General features: G+C 35.0%; 1 protein-coding gene across 1 annotated transcript in view; it reads left to right on the plus strand.

The window, feature by feature from the left end:
- SEMA3A (semaphorin 3A) overlaps positions 1 to 14,969 on the plus strand; it is a 461,493-nt gene that overhangs the window by 152,064 nt on the left and 294,460 nt on the right. Inside the window, exon 3 of the mRNA XM_024559089.4 lies at positions 3,318 to 3,360. The gene's annotated coding sequence lies outside the window, so the exon portion shown is untranslated. The remainder of the gene's footprint in view (positions 1 to 3,317; positions 3,361 to 14,969) is intronic.

Below are 14,969 nucleotides of genomic sequence, written 5' to 3' on the forward strand. Positions count from 1 at the left end.
TTAAGTTTCACTTGTTACTATCATTTTAGAACATTAAAGGTATGCTGGTTAGGAATCATTATCTGACACTAATGGAACCTCATTTGACAGATTTTTTTTTGTTGAATAATTATAGGGTGTGAATTGAAAAAAAAAAGAACTGTCAGGTAGGATCAGATATTTTGTATCAGCAGGTGCCTACTTGGCTCATATAATCTTCCCAAAGATAGGTGGAAAATCTCACTCGTGCCAGAAGATTCTCAGCATTATCATTGGGTGCATATTTTCATTTTAAGAAATGAAGTATATTTTAATTATAGTTATAATTATTGAATTATACAACATTGTGTGTGCTAAATTTTTTTATACCAACATGATGGTTCCATTGTGGTCCATTTAATGTAGAGATAAATGAAGTTCTTTAACTTTTAATGTGAAAGTAAGCTCTTTTAATTGTATTATCTATAGCCTCATGTTGTTTGTTTTATATTTTACAATATTTTGATTTAACTGAGGTACTGTTGTTAACTAAGAAATTGTGTTCATGGCATAGATTTTACCAGTATTTGTAGTGTATTTACTAATAAGATTGAACTCGTATATAGTTTCAGTTATATTATATTTTGTCCCTCCACCTTCCCCCGTCACTCCTTTCTCACTCATTAGCACTGACCATATTGCTGTCTCTGGAACAATCTATGCATGATCTTGCCTCACGGCCTTTGTACTTATTGCTTTTTTGGGCTTGAATCTTCTTTCTCGAGATATCCATATGGTTTCTTCCTTCAGACCTTGGGTAAAATGTCAGCAACTCAGAGAGGACTTCCCTGACCATCCCAAGCCCATTATCACCGAGCCATTTTCTGTCCTCTTATTTTATAGCACTTACCATTGCTTGACCTTGTATTATGAATTTGTATATTATTTGGTTTACATTTGTATAAAATTTAAGTGCCTTACAGCCAGGTACTTTAATTACTTGTCACTGCTGCTTAAAATAATGCCTGGTACAGATTAAATTATAAATATTTACTGAATTAATAATATTTTATATTAGTTATAAACAGAGCAGTTAAATGTCATAAAACTCTCAATGAAATAATTATAAAATACATAATATCAAGATAAGAGAAAATTCAAATATATAAAAAATGGAAGCCCTTATATTTGACTCAAAACTTCTCTTTCTTTAGGCTTCCTGTAGTGGAAGTCAAAATGCTGAAATATAGTGATAACCCCTTGAAGACCTTTAGATCTATATATGTGGATGATTCAGAAAAATGCTAAGATTGAGGCTACCATGAGCAGGTTGGCTATGCACTTACTGTAAGCTGAGCCCTAGACTGGCCATAGGGTGCCTTCTGTATAAGTCCAAAGGAAGCCCACACATAGTGTACATTCCTCATCTTCAGGCCACCACTGATGGAGGTCAAGGGGGAAAGCCCCTGTGTTAACTTAAAGATGTCCATCAGATATCAAGAATTCACACATACTTTGCTGGGTCAGAGAGCACTATCATCAAGAGTCAAGTGGACATCCTAAATTCCGAAACACTCCTGACAAGACTTCACACCTTTCCCTCTGGAAAAGTTAGGATTGGACTCATCAAGCTTGCTTCTTCATTTTATGTCAATGATCAAAAAGAACTCAGAGATTCCAAGTTATATTCTCATTTCTCAAGCTCATCCTCTAATCCTCTCTGTCTCCTGACACCCTTTCACAATGTTTTCTGGAACACACCAGCAAAGCTCCATCTCCAACCACTTTATGTATTTTCCTCTTATCTGCTCTCTAAATAAAACCCAGTGTTTCTTTGTTGACTCTGCTTCACATGCTAGCTTTCAAGAGATAGCTATTTCCATACCACACCACTTAAATGACTGAGATTGGAGATGGGTTAATATTCTCTTTGCTCCTCAGTATCTCTTCCAAAGCAGTCTGCCTCCTTCCTACAACCTCCTTGTTGTGATCTCATGACATCTACCCACTATTCTTTATAGAAGTCTTTGACCAACCTCCGGCCACTTCCCCTCTTCCATTAAGATACTGGTCTTAGCTCATTGTCACTCTCTCCAACACCATTCTCATAATATAATATGGAAATTCCAATATCCCACATAGATGAGACTTCAAAACCACTAGTCTCTGAATTACTTGATTCCTCACTTCCAAGGATCTTGTTTTCCACCTTATTACTACTGTGAAATAATTTCACCAGCTTGTGATATATCCATTCAAGGAATATTTAACATCATATTGTCATTTCAGTTTCAATATTTGCATATATTCTTGGAGTAATAGATTATCTGTTTATTTACCTCTAATCTAGCATATATCAATTTTTAAATTATCTATAATCCTATTAATAGTAATGGATCCAATAAAAAATATTATATAAACATATATAATAGATTCTATATTTCTCAAAAATACTGTGATATATATTAGTCTATATTTCTCAAAAATGTACAGTAAAAGACTGGAAATAAATATGGAAAAATCCACCTTTAGAATCTGTATTACTGTAGTTTTTATTGACTTAAAAAAGTTCTTATTACTTAATAAGGTTAATACTTAGCTCATGAATAATTAAATACATTAAATACCTCCATTAAATACATTTTTGTTTTCACCAAATTATATTTTTCCAAAATAAGATAATATTAAGTATTTGGCCCAGATTTAAATTGTTCTTACTTTGTTTTTTATTATTTATTCAAAGATGAAATAGTGTATGGCTAATGTTACAAAGTATCTATAATGTTGTAGTAAAAATATTTAAAGCATGTTTTTAATTTTATATTTGAGAAGGTTCAGCTGTTTAAAATATTATTTATTTTCTATACATGGTATATATATTTTACAAAAGAAAAAAACAAAGGTTTTGTTAAAGTGAAATCTGGTTAAGTGCTAGCAGCGCCATGAAATCACTGCTTAGCTGGGTTGTCAAGGTGAGCCTTTCGTCCTCAGTGGTGAACAATGTTAATGATGTCATTATGGACAATGCAATAGAGGGTATTAGTGTTTCAACTAATTCTCAAATAAATCAGTTATGTCAGTTATTCTTTAGCAGAGTCAGAACCTAAATAATGAATTGTTTCAAAGCACCTAAAATCACATTAGTGATTACAAATTTTAAGTTGTTTGAAGGAGCAGGAGCAAAGTGTTTGTCCAGTTCAGTATCTGCCTCTCATAATACCTTATGCTTCCTGCACTACATTTTCTATGCAAGGTATTGACACTGTTTGAAGAATTTAACTTAGTGGTGCACCTATTAATTAATTGGTAATTGTTTGATTTACATTCAATTTTAAGAAGGAACTTGTTTATTTTTATAGAATACTTGAAGTCTCAGAAACTAAGAATTTTTCCTGGAAGGAGGTAAGAGATTTAAAAATATGCATACTTTCATATTAACAAGTTTTGGTGGACATTTTGCTATACTAGTACATTTTTTTGGCATGCAATTTAGAAGACAAATTTTAAAAATTAAGGGCATTTTCTGTTTTTACTTAGACTTGTATTTTGTGGGATGATTTGAAAAAGGGTAGGGCTCCAACATTTAAAAAAAAACAAATAGTTTGTAGAGAAGCCACAATACCACTTCAAAATGTCAAGATCTGGACTCTTATTATTTTTTTAAAAATCTTCACACTTAGTAATTAGACTGGTTTTGCCTTATTCCCCAGGAGCAGCAGAGCAAAGGTAGTTGGTGTGTGGGCAGATCGCCACTCAGAAAGGTCCTTTGGCTAGCCTGTCCCTTCTCCATTTCCTGGAGCACATATGGTTACTATCAACTAGAATCCCTCAAAGGCTTGAGTGCCAAGCACAGAGGGAGGAGTCAGTTTTATAATATATTATGCTATCATAATTTTGACTTAAGATGTAAGACTAAAATATAACCCTGAAAGTAAAATGCAGTTAGGAAATCTAAATGTGTATGTATGCATTATTTTTTAACCCTCTTTAACTATAATTGTTATGCAAGATTCATTTCATTATAAGAAGTAGGAAGAAAATTTAGCAACATTAAACCTACCGTTCCACCATTATATATGTAAATATAATACTGATAGAAAGAATTGCTATTAGAAGGAATGAACAAAGGAATTAAACATATACTTAAAGATCTATGAGTAGTCTATGGGACTGATAAGAGAAAAACAATTGAAATGGTTTTTTGTCATTTTATGGGTGTTTGAGTGGAATTAATTATTTTATCAACTTTTAAATTTTTATTTCAGTAAAACTAAGGAGTTCCCAATCTTGTTAGGTCCTTTTGATTTAATTAAATAATTACTCCTATTTAATGTGAACAAATGCATTTTATCTATTTTTCATATTTAGTATCAAGAGAAAATGATTTTACTGAAAATTATATCATAATTGTTATATGGAAGCATTATATGTACAGAATATTTATTACATAAGGTGTAAATTCACTGATTTGGGATGTACATTTGGAACTGTTAAAGGTAATATTGAGACAAAAAAGATTTTTTATTTTTATAGGGGTATCCTACATCTTTAGTATTGTTAGAGCAGTAGAGACTTCAAAATATGACTTTTGTATTGCCAGTTCTCTAATATATACATACACAAAATATATCACACATATAATACACATGTAGATGTGTTCATCATAGGGATAGATTAATTTTTTATCTTCCACAATACTAATTTCCTGGATGCTATTTTCTTATTAAATCATTTTTCATTGGTATTCTATTATAGTTGTCACAATTCTTACCCCTTTGCTCTCCTCTGCCCATCCCACTCCCCACTCCCACAGTCAGTTCCCACACTGTTCTCCATGTCCGTGGGTCATTCATACATGTTGTTTGTCTAATCCCTCCCCCTTCTTTCCACCATTATCCCCCTGCCCCTGTCTGCCAGTCACTTTCAGCCTGTTCCATGTTTCCATTCCTGTGGTTCTATTTTGTTCATTAGATTATGTGATTCCTTAGATTCCTGTTATTGGTGAGATCATATGGTATTTGTCCTTCACCGACCAGCTTGTTTCACTTAACAAGGTATTCTCCAGTTCCTCCCACAGTGTTGAAAATGGTAGGAGTTCCTTCTTCTTTCCACTGTGTAATATTCCATTGTGTAAAGGTACCACAGTTTTTTGATCCACTCATTTATTGATAGGCACTTAGGCTGTTCCAGCACTTGGCTATTATAAATAATGCTGCTATGAACATTGGAGTGCATAGGTTCTTCTGAATTGGTGTCTCAGTATTCTTAGAGTATATTCCCAGCAGCAGAAGTGCAGGGTCAAAAGGCAGTTCCACTTTTAGTTTTTTAAGGAAATTCCATACTATTTCCCAAAGTGACTGTACCAGTCTGCATTCCCTCCAACAGTGCACTATGGTTCCCTTTTCTCCACATCCTCACTAGCACTTGTTTTTTTGTTAATTTATTAATGATAGTCATTTTGACAGGTGTGAGGTGATATTTGATTGTGGTTTTAATTTGCATCTCTCTGATGGCTAGTGATGTTGAGCATCTTTTCATATGTCTCTGGGCCCTCTGTATGTCCTCCTTGGAGAACTGTCTATGCAGATTCTTTACCCATTTTTTAAATTGGATTATTTGTTTTCCTGGTATTGTGTCATATGAGTTCTTTATATATTTTGGAGATCACACCCCTATCCAATGTATCATTGGCAAATATGTTCTCCCATACAGTCAGATCACTTCATTTTGAGGATGGTTTCTTTAACCATGTAGAAGTGTCTCAGTTACATGTAACCCCATTTGTTTATTTTGTCCTTCATTTCCCTTGCCCGGGGAGACATGTCAGCAAAAATACTGCTGCACAGGATATCTGAAATTTTCCTACCTATGTTTTCCTCTAGGACATTTATAGTGTCACAACTTACATAATTTTAAAGATTTTATTTATTTATTTTTAGAGATAGGAGAAGGGAGGAAGAAAGAGAGAGAGAGAAACATCAATACATGGTTGCCTCTCATACACCCCCAACTAGGGACCCAGTCTTCAACCCAGGCATGTGCCCTGACTGGGAATAGAACAGGCGACCCTTTGGTTCACAGGCCAGTGCTCAATCCACTGAGCCACACCGACCAGGGACAACTTATAGTTAAGTCTTATATTCATTTTGAGTTTATTATGGTGTATGGTGTATGGTGTAAGTTGGTGGTCTAGTTTTATTTTTTTGCATGTATCAGTCCAGCTCCCCCAACACCATTTGTTGAAGAGGCTCTCTTTACCCCATTGTATGCTCATGCCCCCTTTGTCAAATATTGACCATAGAGACTTGGGTTTATTTCTGGGTTCTCTGTTCTGTTCCATTGGTCTATGTGCCTGTTTTTATGCCAGTATCAGGCTGTTTTGATTGTAGTAGCCGTGTAATACAGTTTGATATCAGGTGTTGTGATCCCTCCTACTTTGTTCTTCTTTCTCAATATTGCTGAAGCTATTCAGGGTATTTTTTGGTTCCATATAAATTTTTGAAATATCTGTTCTAGACCTGTGAAATATGCCATTAGCATTTTAATAGGAATTGAGTTGAAAAAGATCATACACCATGATCAAGTGCACTTCATCCCAGGGATGCAATGAGGACACAATATTTACAAATCAATAAACATAATACACCACATAAACAAAATGAATGACAAAAATCACATGACCATATCAATAGATACTGAGATCATTTGATAAAAAGTCAGTAGCCATTTATGATTTTAAAAAAAAAGCTCAGCAAAGTGGGAATAGAGGAAGCATACATTAACATAATAAAAGCCATATATTAGAAAACTACAGCCAACATTATACTCAACAGGCAAAACTAAAAGCTTTCCCCTTAACGTCAGGAATAAAAAAGGTGTCCACTTTCACCACCCTTATTGAACATAGTACTGGAAGTTCTAGCCACAGCAATCAGACAAGCAAAAGAAATAAAAGGCATCCAAATTGGAAAGGAGGAAGTAAACTGTCATTATTTGCAGACAACATGATAGTGTACATAGAAAACCCTGTAGACTCCATCAAAAAAACTACTCAGCCTAATAAGTGAATTTGGCAAAATAGTGGGATACAAAGTCAACATTCAGAAATTGATGGCATTTTGTACAACATCAATGGAATATCAGAAAGAAAAACTAGGGGGAAAAATCCCATTTACTATAGCGAGAAGAAAAATAAAGTACCTGGAATAAATTTAAGCAAGGAGCTAAAAGACCTGTACTTGGAAAACTATAGAACACTGAAGCAAGAAACTAAGGAAGATACAAATAAATGGAGGCATATACTGTGTTCATAGGTTGGAAGAATTAACATCATTAAAATGTCCATATCTTGGATGCTATTTTTCATTAGTATATCATGCCCACAAATACTAAAAATATGCTTTCTTTTTTTTTTAGCAGATCAGAACCTCCTCATTTTCCAATTATAATTGCCTCATAGGATATCAATAAAGAAGGCAAGGTTCGCCAAATAAATTTCCTAGGTAGTAATTAAAGATTGTTTAAAATTTATGAAGGCCAAAGTCATACAAAGACATTTTTTAAAGGCACTGCCATCATTGGCTTTTAACGTATACTTAAACAGCAAGCTAGTTTTTCAAAATTAATTTAGATAAATTAATCAACACTTCATTTGGATGAATATTAAATTACTGAACACAATTAACAATGAACACATTGAATAGAAATGGGATAGTGAATCCTAGAAAACTAATAAATATTTATAAAAGTGAGAAAAGCAAATTTGACTAAAATTCATAAAATTTACTTGCAATATTGCATCCAACAGAACTATTTGCAGAACTTAACTTATGATTTAGGCTTTGAAAGATACAAATACAAACAAGGGTAGATAAATATCGTTTGTTGAAAATGTGATCTGGCCATTCCAAATTAAGAGGATAGAGACCTACCTGTTACCGATATTCATTTCAGTGACAGGTTACTTTACCCCTTAAATTTTCCCCCTTTTAAACAAAAATAATATGTTGGAGAATTATGGGCATGTCAAATTATGATGACATTTAATATAAATAAATATTTATATAGTTGACAAACAATATATTTTGCTTATCCTGCTAATCTTATTATTTACTGGCTTATTTGCTTATGGAATGCTTCTAGCAAGAACTGTGATGCATTATTTTCTGTACTGAATTGGAGAATAGTTCTGCAATTATTGACTCTTCTCTAGACATGGTTCTACATATGTTTGATTCTAAACAAATTCTGAATTAAATATATAAGCAATACCATATTGGAAAGATCATGATAAAGATATCAAGAGTTTATTTTTTTTAAGGCAATTAAAGGAGGCCATAGTTAAGAAAAAGATGTACTGATTTTGGAAGACAGGAAGGTGAGATAAAATTTCACATTAATGAAAAAGAAAAATTGAAAATATGTGGATAAGAAGAAGAGGAAAATATAAATCAGAATGCTAAGATCAAGAGTACTCATATAACTTGTTATTCCATTTGAGGTTCATTCCTATATAAACATTGAATAACTTTGGTCTGTTTAATAGGGAAGTGGTTTCATATACTGGAATGATATTACACCCCTGACACACATCTCTCTGGATTTCCAAGCTGAATCCCCATGTAAACTTGGGAAAATTACTGTGCATCATTTACACATTGAGATTAGTAATATTTCATTTATTTGCTTATAATTTTTACATATTTTGAACTATTTTATTTTTAATTGAATTTTGAAATATGCAATATATTTTCTCTTTTTTGAATAACTTTCAAACTGCTTTTTATTTATATCATTTTCAAAGTGTTGTGCTTTTATTGACATTTTAAGAAATATGTAATATTTATTGTGTTTTCCTCATTACCATTTAATCCCCTTATACCCCTCTCCCCCACAGCAATCACCATCTTGTTTTCCATGTCCATTAGTCTTTTTACGTTTTTGTACTTTTTTTTATTGTTGTCTTATTTTTTCTATTATACATTGTAAGCTTTTAAGGTAAAAACATTTTTTCTTCTTTATGCCTTCCTCCACCTGCCAGTGTAAGGGACACACAATATTTATTAAATGAGTGACTAAAAGAAAGAATAAGAACCTTTTTATTTAGATATGTTGATTGTGATTTGAGTTAAAACAAAAACATTTAAATTTTTCTAAAATATGTCAGTTTTTAAGAATAAAATCTTTCTTAAAAAATAAAAATCTTTTAAACTCAATATGTTCCCTTGTTAATTTAGACATTCAATTTTGATTTTAAATAGGTTCTTTGAGCTTGTTGCCTGTTAGTATTTTAATCTGCTTTGTAACTACTTCTAAGATTTTTCAAGGAATTTGAATAACTTTTCCTTATCAAGGAATTTTCTAGATATTTTTTAAGAAAGAGAGAAAGGTAGATATCTCAAGTGTGCCTAGCAAATCATTCTGGAAGGGAGCTCTCATTCAGCTTCAGTAACAAGAAATGTTGGTGACGTGAGCAACCAGCAAGCTCTTGTCTCCTGGCCTTGGGTTAGATACTGGTGTCCACAGGGTCAGAAGGAATGTCTGGGAGATGCGGCTTTGCTCCTGGAGAACCTGGCATATCCCTAACCTGCTCTGCACCCAGTGAGGGTGGGATGTTACCTACCTCTGAAAAACTTCATTGTCTGCAAGTTCGCACAAATCCTACCACAGATTCAGATCGATCATTTACTTATTTTTTCTGGCTAATAATCCCTTCTTATCTCAAATAGTTCTTTATTTTTATTCTATCTTTTATAGTCTGGGCTAAATGTTTTTAGGTCCACAGAATTTCTGAGCCAGAAGGAATTTAAGAGGCCATCTCATTATTGACATAAGGAAATTAAGAACAAAATAAATTTAGTACGAGTTACAGAGACCAATAACCCAAACCCCAAACTCTTTAACATTCTTTCTTTTATATCATAGGTCTTGCTTCCAACACACTCCTTTACATTTTATATTTTGTTCCCAAGGTATGATATTTCTATCATATATTTTAGAATTATCTGTTGACAATTCTCATTATTTAACATCACTGTCTTCAAGTGCAATTTGTATTTGTGTAGAAAAATAAAGAGGTGACATCCTCTTCTTTCACATACACATACACACACAAACACAAAGTCTGTCAGTGTGTGGAAACCATTGAGCAAGAAAGATTACAAGGTAAGAGGAATACATACATAGTGTACGACCTCCAGGAACAGCCCTATTCGGGGAATGACATTTAATGACTGGCTAAATATCTGTTGGTACATATATACAAACAGCAAAGTACTGCATGGAACTTTGGTCTTTATTAAACTCATTGAGATGTGTACAGTTTCTTTGGGTGAAGCTTCTCTCTCTATTTATTTTTTTTTCTTTCTAACTTAACTGAAAATAATTTAGCTAAGCTAAACTCCACCTATTTTAAAAGGGTCAATTCTGTGAGTTTTGATAGTGGTGTATATCCAGGAAAGCACTACCATAAGCAAGATACAGAAAATTTCCATTAACCCAACAAGATTCCTATGACCTTTTACTTTGTTCATGCTATGCATTGGTTCACATTTTCATATAAATGGAATTATTTAACTATATATTTTAAATGGAATCATACAACTAAGCTTAATTTTCACATAGCATGATGATTTATTTATTCACTTGTATTTATCAGCAGTTCATTTCGTTTTATTTCTAAATAATATTTCATTGAATATATATACTACATTTATTTATTCATTCACTTGTTGATGGACATTTAATTGTTTTCATCTTTTGGCTTTTGTGAACTAATTTTCTATAAGCATTTGTGTACAAATCTTAATGTGGATATGTGATTTTATTTCTCTTGGAAAAATCTGTGGGATTGAGACATCAGGGTCGTTTGGTGGGCATAGGTTTATAACTTTTTAAAAGATGTCGGTTTTCTAAGTGGCATTCCCCTGAGTATTGCGTGACAGTTCCCGTTGCTATGCATCAGGGGTAGGCACAATATAGCTCTTAACCCAAAATCGGCTTTATTTACTTCTAAAAAATGTTGTACTGAAAAACAACACACATTTCTTTTTTTTAAATTAATTAATTTATTTTTATTCAGTTACAATTGTTTGCATTTTCTCCCTATCCCTCCACCCCACCCCAGCCAGTCCCACCTCCCTCCCCCACCTCTACCCTCACCCTTGATTTTGTCCTTGTGTCCTTTATAGTAGCTCCTATAGACCCCTCTCCCCACTATCCCCTCCCCACTCCCCTGTGGCTATTGTTACAATGTTCTTAATTCCAATGTCTCTGGTTATATTTTGTTTGCTTTTTTCTTTTGTTGATTATGTTCCAGTTAAAGGTGAGATCATATGGTATTTGTCCCTCACTGCCTGGCTTATTTCACTTAGCATGATGCTCTCCAGTTCCATCCATGCCATTGCAAAGGGTATAAGCTCCTTCTTCTTTATGAATGAGCTTCTTCTATGCTACAAAAGCTGACTTACGTAATTTAACAAAGACTGTTATGCACTCAAATGTTAAGATGTTTACTATCTGGCCGGTTAAAGAAAGGTTTGCTGATCCCTGCATCCTTGCAGAATTTCCTATTGTCGGTCTCTCTTCATTTTATCCATTTTAATGTATATGTGATGACATTTTATTGGGCTTTACTTTTCTGATGACTAATGATACTGAGCATCTTTTAATTTGTGTTTTTGCATCTTTATATATTTTCTAAAGTATCTATTGAAATATGCTGTCCAGTTTTTAATTGAATTTTGTCTTATTATTTTTGAGTTTTAAGTGCACTTTATATATTCAGGATACAAGTCCTTTAGTAGACATTCATCGTGTATGAATATTTTCTCCCATTTAATTGCTTTCTTTTTCATTTTCTTAAGTTTATTTTAGCCAAATTTTACACTGATGAAGTGCAATATGTCATTCATTTCTTCATTTATATTTTGTACTATTTTTACTATGAAATATTTGCTTACTCCAATGATACATTTTTTCTCCAATATTTTTTGTAATAGTTTTATTGTTTTAATTTTTGAAAGAATGTGATCCATTTTAAGTACATTTTTGCATATGCTTTCAGGTAACTGTTGAGATGACTCATTCTTCTCATTTCCAATGTCTAACTGTCTAGAATAATTTATTGAAAAGACATTCCTTTTCTCAATGACTTACCTTAGGATCTTTGTCAAAACTCAACATCCCGAGTTCTTGTCTCTAATTTTTCCATTGGACTATGTGTCTATCTACCCTTTTGCCAGAACACACTGTCTTGATTTTTTTTTTGTATTTACCCTAAGTCTTGAAATCAAATTGTATAAGATGACCAACTCAGCTGTGTTTTTTAAATTATATTTTATTGGTTATGCTGTTATAATTGTACTGATTTTCCCCTCTTTGTCCCCCTCCACCAAGCACCCCCACCCCCTCAGGCAATCCCCACACCATTGTTCATGTCCCTGTGTCTTGCGTATAAGTTCTTTGGCTACACTATTTCCTGTACTGTACACCATTTTCCTGTACTTTACATATCCATGGCTATTCTGTAGCTACCTATTTGTACTTCTTAATCCCTTCAGCTCTTCACCCATTCCACCACACCCCTCTCCCACCTACTAACTATCAAAATGAAATCTGTATCCATGATTCTGTCTCTTTTCTTCTTGTTTGCTTAGTTTGTTTTTTAGATTCAATTGTTGATAGATATGTATTTTTTTGCCATTTTATTGTTTATAGTTTTGATCACCTTCTTTTACTTAAATAAAGTCCCTTTAACATTTCATATAATAATAGATTGGTGATGATGAACTCCTCTGATTTTTCTTCTCTGGGAAGCTCATTATCTGCCCTTCAATTCTAAATGATAGCTTTGCTAGAACAATCTTGGCTATAACTCCCCACCCTTCATGACTTTGAATATTTCTTGCCAATCCCTTCTAGCCTGCAAAGTTTCTTTTGAGAAATTAGCTGACAGTCTTATGGGAACTCCCCTGTAGGTAACTAACTTCTTTTCTCTTGTTGCTTTTAAGATTCTCTCTTTATCTTTAATCTTTAGAATTTTTATTATGATGTGTCTTGGTGGGCCTCTTTGCACCCATCTTGTTGGAGACTCTCTGTGCTTGCTGGACTTGTATGTCTATTTCCTTCACCAAATTATGGAAGTTTTCTTTTACTATTGTTTCAAATAGATTCTCAACTATTTGCTCTTTCTCTTTTCCTTCTGGCACCCCTTTGATGAGAGTGTTGGACCTCTTGAAGTTGTCCCAGAGGCTGCTTATACTACCCTTGGTTTTTTGCATTCTTTTTTCTTATTTTCCTGATTGTTTGCTCTTTTCTTCCTTATTTTTCATTTCATTGCTTCAATTCTTAGCTTCATCCACTCGACTGTTGTTTCCCTGTAAATTGTTCTTTATTTCAACTAGAGTATCCTTTGTTTCTGACTGGGTCTCTTTTATGCTCCTGAGGTCCTCACTAAGTTCCTAGAGCAACCTTGTAACCAGTTTTTGAACTCTGCATCTGACAGGTTGCTTATCTCCATTTCCTTTAGCTCTTTTTTGGGGTTTTGATCTGTTCTTTCATTTAGGCCATGTATCTTTGTCTCCTTATTTTGGCAGCCTCCTTGTATTTGTTTCTATGTATTAGGTGACTGCTATGACTCCCTGTCTTGGCAGTGTGGCCTAATGTAGTAGGTGTCCTGTAGGGTCCAGTGGCACAGCCTCCCGTATCACCAAGCTGGGTACTCAAGGTGCGCCCTTGGTGTGGGCTGAGTACATCCTCCTCTTTTAGTTGAGCCTTGATTGCTGCTGTCAGGTTAGTGGGGGAGATTTACCCAGTCCAGTCAACTGTAAGGATTGGCTGTGACCTCTTACCACCACCCTCCACCCTCCATGGAGGATCAGCTGTGCAAGGGCAGGGTGATGGTGCTCTGGTGTAGTCTATAGGTGTCCACTGGGTGGGCTGGCCCTGGGTTTTCCCAGTGGTGCAGGCCAAGATCGGCCCCCAGCTGTAATTTGCCCAGGCTGCCCTGCCTGAGCTATAAAGCAATCTGAGATGGCTGCTACTTGTGTTTGGAGATTCCCAGGTGAAGACAAGCTGTGCATCTAGACTGGCTGCTGCTAGTGCTGGGCAGGGGGCTCACTGAGGCCAGCTGTTGCTTGTTTGATAGGATTTAGGAAGTTTTGCAGCATGAGCCAAGACCAGCCATTCATATGGAAAAGCAGCCTGAGTGGGCCCACAAGTTGGGTGGTGCAGAGTCTCTAGGGATCTCCAAGGCAGGTCAAACAGTGTTAGCCAGGTTGATGGAGTCTCAGATATGGCATCAGATTGCTAGTTCTGTGACTCTGTGGGGGGATGGTTTAGAAAATGGGAAATGGCCTTTGCTCACCTTAATGCCAGAAACTTCAGTTTCTCCCTGTATGCCACTGGTGCCTTTGAAGGTGCTGCCCCGGTGCTGCAGCTCAGAGGGAGTGAGTCTGAGTAGGTGAGTCTGTGCATGGGTTCTCTAAGAGGAACTATGTGGGGCTCCAGATTGAATTTCCACCAACCCAATCTCCACTGGTTTTTGCAAACAGAAGTTGTGGGGACTTATCTTCCTGGCACTGGAGCCCTGGGTTGGGAGGCCTGGTGTGGGGCTGGCACTCCTCATTCCCAAGATACCCCTTCCAAATTTTTATCCACCACATGTGGGTGAGGGACCAGCACTTTCCACATCTGTGCTTCTCCTACTAGTCTCAATGGATATGGTTTCTTTAATTCCATAGTTGTCAGACTTTTAACTCAACTCAATTTCTGACAGTTCTGAGTGCCAGTTGTTCCATAATTGAGTTGTAATTTTGCTGTGGTTGTGCGAGGAGGTGAGCCATGTCTGCCTACGCTTCCATCTTGACTGGAAGTCCATACCTCAGCTGTGTTTTAACATTTCTCTGGCACTTCCAGGTTGTTTGCTTTCCCTTACAACTCCTCGCCACAGCCACCCCCCACCTCACAAAAAAAGTCTTCTGAGATTTGGATTGAGACTTGTTAAATCTATA

This window comes from Desmodus rotundus, chromosome 6 (assembly GCF_022682495.2).
Source record: "Desmodus rotundus isolate HL8 chromosome 6, HLdesRot8A.1, whole genome shotgun sequence".
Lineage (NCBI taxonomy): Eukaryota > Metazoa > Chordata > Mammalia > Chiroptera > Phyllostomidae > Desmodus > Desmodus rotundus.